Raw genomic sequence first — 8,193 nt, forward strand, 5'->3', positions numbered from 1 at the left:
TTTTTCTGTAGAGAAAACATGAAGACGGATTAGTACTCCAATCAACAAATAACATATTATTTTTAAGCAAAAAATAATAGTCTAAAATCGATTTTCATTTTTGGTGTTTGAACCAAATCATATCAATATAAGTCTTGAGGAAAAACGTTTTGCAAACTCGTTTAAAAGCGTTCGCAGAAATTGTTTTGTATAGACTTAGAATGTTTCACAAACTCGCTTAAGAAAGCGGTTATAGAAACGATTCATAACATTTTGATAATGTATCAAAAAAGTTTCGCGATAATGCTAGAAAGCAATCCGCAAAGCGGTATGAAACAAATAAGAAACGTTTCGCGGAAGGGCTATAAAGCAAATCGCAAACTCGTTTTCAAAATAACATAGAAACGTTTCGCGGATAAGCATATAGGAAATCGCAAACATCGTTTGAATGAAACTATAACAGGTTTGTATGAATCATATATGAATAAACATTTTTCGGTAGTGCTACAGAGCAAAACGCAAACCGTTTATGAGATAAATAAGAAACGTTTCGCGGAAATGCTACAGAGCAAATCGCGAACAGCGTTCTAAAAATTGTTAACAAATCTTTGTTGAACCGTTTTTCAATCCGATTAAACGCTTTAAATAGAAATCAAATTTAGAGTTAAGATTGTAGAAGTCGGATAACCAGACTGAGATAAACGATATAACAAAAATAATACGTTAAGGAAATCGACGATTTGTAAAGCGAATACAAGAACGATAAGAAATCGTATTCGCAAATAAACATGGAGTCGAGATATAATCTCTTTTCTTAACTCTAAATATTCGCTCCGTTAGTGAGACGGTACTGTACGAATATCGAGTCCCAAGATACAACCATGGTAGACGATTACGCTTCACTCGTGAATCGCCTTATCGAACTATAAATCTACGAAACACTCTCGAATTATAGACTTACGCTAAGGGATTTTCGCTGTTGGATTTTGATACAGGAAAGGTTTTTAAATGAAGGAAGGAAGAGAGTCGATATATAAAGAGGAGACGAGGAGCGGTTTTTCGAAACTGTTGCCAACGTTTTCCGAAAATCTCTCAAGGATCTCGGAGTGGAACGTTGAGCAACTTTTTCCGCAAGTTTCTCTCTTGTTGACTCGGTTCTGATCCATTTCGGACAGATAAACTTCGTGTCGTTTTTAGACAAACTACATGTCGTTTATACACAAATGTCATGCTGTTTTTTAGAAATGAAATGGCAAAAACGTTAAGCTTAACTTGGTCCAAAAAAAATCTTAATGGACCGGAGGCCCTCCACCAAGACCCAAGCCCAAGCCCACGCCGAGCCGGCCGGACGGCGGCAAACACGCGCGTAGGGAGCCTTCCTCTCTCTCCAAGCTGTTTAATCTCTCATAGTGAAAAGGCATATTTATATCACTCTAATTCTCTCCTTTTGGCCGATGTGAGACTCTTACCCTTAGCCATCTTTCATTTAATTGACATTAACTTGGGCTCACAACATCTGAAACCCAATGTCATTTGTATTCACATTATTAATAAAAGCCTAATGGCTATTAATGGATCCAACAGTCTGCACTGGATATGTGACTAGAATAGGTGAATTTATATTTCTAAGGGAATCAACATTTATTTTGAAGGAAATGTTTTTGGTCAAAAACTTACCAAACGGAGAGAGAATCAAGAGCGAGTTCCGGATTCTCGAGAAGTCCGGCAAGAAGAACCAAGATCTGAAAATACCAAGTCTCAAGGCAGAGCATCACGGCGGAGGCGGCGGACAGTTTGAAGAAACTCGGTAGCCCCGAGAAAGCTTGCACACTAAACCATCCCCACGTCTCACGACACCGTTCACTCGTAACTATGTAAACACACTGAGCCGCCACTATAATCCACCACGAGAGGCTGAGCACGAGCGACGCTCCAAGAAGCCCAATCCCAAGCTTGTATATAGCGAGCCAGCTTAAGAGAAGGTGAACGAAGAGAGTGGCCGTTGAGATGTAAGCACTCGGAGCAACGATGCTTTGCGACTGGAGGAACTTCTGGATAGGGAAGTTTACGGCGTAGGCAAAGATTTGAGGAATGAGACCGTAGACGAAGAGAGACGCGGCGGAAGCTATTTCCGGTGACTGTCCGAGGAAAAGCAAAATGTTTTCAGAGAAGACGTAGATTGACGTTAGGAGGACGCCGGTGAGAGTGAGCAACACGATGGATCTCTGGAGATAAACGCCGAGCATCTCGTATTTTCTACCTCCAAACGCTTGTCCACATAGCGTCTCAACCGCACTCCCCATTCCTAGCTACAGATTTTCAAAAATCAAAGTTATTACAAAAACATCCCAAAACCCATAACAACAAAACATATGTATATGGATCATTTGATTTCAATCTGGTTTTGGGACAATCTGATGAAATATTTTTTTTAGCATTTAATTTCAAATGCTTAAGATATATGGATCAGTAGGCCTTCATGTTATCCGAAACATATGTATATGGATCATCCGGTTTTTAAACCTTAACTGTTTCAAAACCTTAGATTTAAGGACGGTTCGGAAAACTTGAAAACCAGTATCATTTTGTTACCATGAGACCGTAGGCGAAGACTTGTATTCCGCGGTTTCCGAGAGAAGCGGCAGCGAGTTCTAGGTTTCCGAGATGGCCGGAGAAGATTTGAGTAGACATGGACATGAGGTAGTTTATCATGTAGACAACCACAGCAGGCGCAGCAAGGTTGAAAAGAAGCTTGGTTTCAATCATTGTGGCTTTACGCAGGCGGAGAAACAGGGGAGTTTCAACATCGGCCAGCACTCTCTCTAACTCGCAGTTTTTCGACTCCGGCAAAGCAGAAAGCTGATCAGGCTGGAGAAGGGGTTGGTATACGCCATCAGTTTGAGCCGAGTCCATGAGATTTTGCTCGGCTTAAAGATGAATAAGTCTAGTGTATGTCTTTTGTTGTGTGGCGGTTGGCGGCTAATATGTACACTCGTGATTATCACTTTGAGTATGTTCTTTTAGATAAGATTCTAGTGCTTGTGTAAGCCCACGTCAATTCTTTTCATTACATATCATTCTGTTTTTTTTTTTCCCCAAAGGACATACAGTTATGGCTCTACATGTTCGAATGTTTTTTTTCTCTGCGTTATTTTCTTTCAGTTGATGAAAACAATACGTCCTCTATGATCAAACTTATTATTTTGGAGAAAATGATTCTAACTTGTTTTACAAGCAAAATAACAATTTTTGAAATATCACTTTTAAAGAAAAAACTGGTTATACAAAATGGTGAGAAATTTTTAATGGAAGAAAATGTTGGTCCAGTAAAAGAAAGATACTTGTTATAGATGCAAGCACATCCTTTTACTTTTGTAACCAATTGATATGGGCGAGTGATTTCTTATTGTTGAAGATTTGTTTTGTTATTCTATACAAGGAAACAAATCATCTCAAGCATCAACCCTATCACTGTTTCACTTGGTCACCCATAGGGAAAACAACCAATTCATACTTCAATAGAACTTTGCGGTCCCGATCAATATATACTGACGACATATGCAAAAAGATACATAAACTTAAATTTATTTTACATTACATATACGAACTAATAAGTTAAATCATTCGTTAACTTTTTTATGTTAGTCAAACGTTTGTGGATGATGACCTTTCCGTTAATGGAGGCTTACGTGGAGCTGAACTGTCAATTGCGGTTTAAAATAATAATTAATAATCTAAGATTAATTTTATAAAAGAAGTAGAGAGGGCGCATCGAACCCTGGTTGACTGGATAAGTCTTCTAACGCATAGCCACTGCGACCAACACAATTTTTAACGGAAGAAAATGTTGGTCCAGCAAAAGAAATATACTTTGTTATACATGCAAGCACATCCATTTATTTTTGTAACCAATTGATGATATGGGCGAGTGATTTCTTATTGTTGAAGATTTTTTTTGTTATTCTATACAAGGAAACAAATCATCTCAAGCATCAACCCTATCACTGTTTCACTTGGTCACAATTCCATTAATTTCCAAGGAGTCCTTATAAGAAAGACAACCGCTTAAAAGTAGCAGAAAAACTGTTATTCTCGCAAACTTAATCTTAATCTTAATCATAATCAGTATGGGTATAATTAATCGGTAGAATACGAAAAAAATTCATAAATAGTATACACACAAAAAATTGTGCTACATCATCATAATGTTAGTTTCTGTGAGAAAAGGATCCCCCCTTCATGTGTTTTAATTCTACAACTACCACTTACATAAATATATGGTGTTTCCATTAATCAACTACACAAATTAATGGAATTGTGGACAGCCTTGATTTGATGGAAAAATTTAAATGAAACTATTAAATCCCAACCAACATAGTGGTGGGTGAAATTTATGAGATCAGAATAACCATTATATTTTTCTTTATGGAAGAGTTAATACGAAATACATAGATAGAACTATAAGTGAAAATATAAGCAAAATATCCAAATGTTTAGGATCAAATTCTCAGATGGACTACATGGGTCAAAAAAATCTGATTTAGCCCTTTTTAATTTTTATTTATTTATTTTACATTAAAATTTAAATACAAAACAAAGGTAAATAACTAAAAAACCAAAAGACATAAACTTATTTACTATCCGCGCCATTACTATTCGACCCGTAATTTGACCCAATAACCTGACCCGGTTTTAACCCAGATTCTTTTTTTTCTTCTTCTTCCTCTTCTTCCATTTATGTTTCTTTAACTTCTTCGCTTCAAAGCAAAACCAATTTTTTTATTCAAATATTCGATGATTTTCTTTTTCTTATCTCGAATCGATCAACCTATAGTCATATTTAATCAATTATATCTTATTCGAAATCGAATTCAGTGTTTTATGTTCGAGTTCATGGTGAAGAAGAACACTTAGTATTACTAGTACAACTCAAACTAGTACAACTAGTACAACTTAAACTAGTATAACAACTAGTACAACTCAAACTAGTATAACTAGTATAACTAGTACAACTAGAACTAGTATAACTAGTACAACTTTGTAATTAATATGATGATATTTTGGTTTTTGTTTTCAGCGTGTGAATGAGGCTATAAGATATAATGATGTGGAACTAGTGAGACATGTTGGTCTAATCTTTCTCCGATTGAATGTGTCAAAATACATAAATAGTTTATTTTCAGTAATAGTTGATTTGATAATGATTTGTTTACAAGTTGTATTAGTTATACAAGTTGTACCATCTCCAAAAAAAATTCATCATCATATTTTTGGTCACAAAGCCGAAGAAAGTAGCCTCAGAGCCGGAAAGTTGCAGTAGAAAGACGTTTAGAAGAGTATGCAAAAGATTATGTAAAAATCATCATTAGTTCGAAAAGGATGCATAAGCATTCATGAAAATAAGATAAGAAATTGACCAAATGTAAACACATATATATACAAAAAGGATACGGTAAAACTTACATATTTCGATATGAAGAGATAACATATCAATGTTTATTGTATTTCCATCAAGAGGATGAAAGCCTATAAAACAAAAAATTTATAAGAAAATAATGAATTATGTATGACAAGTATATCATAATCAAGAGGATCAAATAACTTGTTATTCTTATATTTTTTAAATTAACAAGGTCCACTCAGTACATCATAATACTTTTAATTAAAAAAATATTGTATAAACAAATAATTGACAAGTGATAATGATATATATGAATGGTATAACTAGTACAACTACTTGATGTTAGTGTTCAACCACAATGTTTAAAACATGATACGCATTTAAAACGTGATACACATTTAAAATAATACTAAATAAAATAACAAGTAGTTGTACCAGTTTTCTACATATACCGACGATACATAGTTGTACTAGTTTTTCAGTTGTACTAGTTTGTGCATAGTTGTATTTTGGCAGTGAAATCGAAAAATATTAGTTATACCACATAATAAATACAATTACCTTAGTTGTACCACTTATTTGTGTTTACATGACATTGCCTGGTTACAATGAAATCATCAATTTCGTAAGAATACATTTCATGTATGTTTTTCAAATTTATGTGGACAAATAAGTTAACAAACCTTAAAAGTATAAGGTACATCATGTTAACTTATAGAATTGTGTAATAATTTTTTTTTTTAAAAATTCAAAAAAACTAAGAAAAACTTTTTGAGGACGTGCCTATTGGGATATATGATTGTTTTTCTCATTTGGAATATCAAATTAGTTTTATCAATTTCTGAAATACCAAATTAGTTTTATCAATTTCTGAAATGTCAAAGTTGTACATGCTGTACCAGTAATACTCATCTAATATATAATAAAAATTATATCAATTGTTTATATGTTTAGTTTTTAGGGGTTTTACCAATATTTTCACATCATAACTTTGTAAGAATATGTTTGATGTTTGTTTATATTAGTTGTATAATGTAATAATATAACAAAATATTAAAAACCCACAAATAAAATAGATGAAATTTTATCACCATAAATAAATTAAGATATCTTTTTATTTATTTTATATGAAAAATGTGATTTATTAGTCGTGTCAGTTCCAACAGTTTTATATTATACATGAATTATATAATTTATATACCAATTATATCAGTTATAATAGTTATATCATTTATTAACATATTTAGTTATACGAGTTATACTGATTATATACATCTGAATGAGAAAAAAGAAATCGTGGGGCCGTGATTGAAAATAGGAAAAATGATCCTATGGTTGAAGAGAGAAGAAGTGGGTCCTAGCCGAAAGAAAGAAGGAGAGGAGAATGATGGTGTAGTTAAGATTAAAGGAGAGGATCAAATTCTCATATGGACCAAAAGGGTTCAGATTATTCTGATATGGACCCCTTCTTTTTCTTTTCCATTTTGTATTTAAATTTAATTCAAAAATTAGAAGAAATAACCAAAAAACCTAAAAGACTTAAACATATTTACAAATTCATGCCATTAATATCTTCCTAGAACCAGACCCAAAATCCGACCCATATTCAAACCCTAATTTTTTTTCTTTCTTTCTCTTGTCTTCTCCATTGATACTTCTTTAGTTTTAAAGCAAAGTCAATTTTCTTCAGTCACTTATCAATTTTCTTTTTCTTATCTCAAATCGATCAACCCATAGTTTTGTTTTAATCCATTATGTCTTATTTGAAACCAGATCTCCTCATATACGTACGAAATTCATAAAAAATAAGAACGCATAGTATTACTAGTACAACTCCAACTAGTGCAACTAGTACAACTAAAACAAGTATAACTTGTACTACTAAATTGAGTATAACCAATATAACTGGTACAATTAGAACTCGAATTACTAGTACTTTGCAACTAATATGGTGATATTTAGTTTTTTTCAGCGTATGAATGATATTAAAAAGATGATGTTGAACAAATAATACATATTAGTCTAATCTTTCCCGCTTGCATCTGTCAAAATACATGCATAATTAGAACAACTAGAAGTCTAAAACATGTATAATTACTACAATTTTACAATTAATATGATTATATTTAATTTTTGTTTTCAACGTATGAATGATATTTTAGAAAGGGATGATGTATCACCAATGAAAATTTTGGTTTAATCTTCATGGATGTGTCAAAATATGTTAATAGTTTGTTTATATAATATTTGTTTTGTTAATGATTTGTTTTACCATTTGTATTAGTTGTACCAGTTGTATTATATATGGAAGAAAATCATCTTCACGTTTTTGCTCCCGAAGCCGAATAAGACAACTGTCGAGCGAGAAAAGATTGCAGTTTAAGATCTGGAAGAGTATACTCCAAAAGATAATGCATAAGTCATCACGAGTTTGAAAAAAATGCATAAACATTAATATTTGATATTTGGACTACAACAATAATAGTTTAACTGGTTTAACTACAGTAGTACTATTACTAGTTTAATTGTGGCAACACTTGATTTGTGTTTTTCTAGTGCTGGTTAGTAGGTTTCTCACCTCAAAGTTCATTGTCTTGATATGTACATGAAAATATTATAAGAAATAGAGCAATTGTAATCACATACACAAGAAGAACATGGTGAAACTTGCATATTTTGATATAAAATATGATATACATATGTTTGTTGTATCTACAAATTTGATTTCAAATAGTTTTTGATTCTTATGTTTACAAATTAGTACATTTCACTCAGTTTATTATTTAATTCTATTTTAAAATTTAAAATTTTTC

At 32.7% G+C, this 8,193-nt stretch overlaps 1 pseudogene; it reads right to left on the minus strand.

Moving 5' to 3' along the window:
- LOC106314329 overlaps positions 1-3,018 on the minus strand; it is an 8,213-nt pseudogene extending 5,195 nt beyond the window's left edge.
- Between the last annotated feature and the right edge of the window lie 5,175 nt (positions 3,019-8,193).

Source organism: Brassica oleracea, chromosome C1, assembly GCF_000695525.1.
Source record: "Brassica oleracea var. oleracea cultivar TO1000 chromosome C1, BOL, whole genome shotgun sequence".
NCBI classification, from domain to species: Eukaryota; Viridiplantae; Streptophyta; class Magnoliopsida; order Brassicales; family Brassicaceae; genus Brassica; species Brassica oleracea.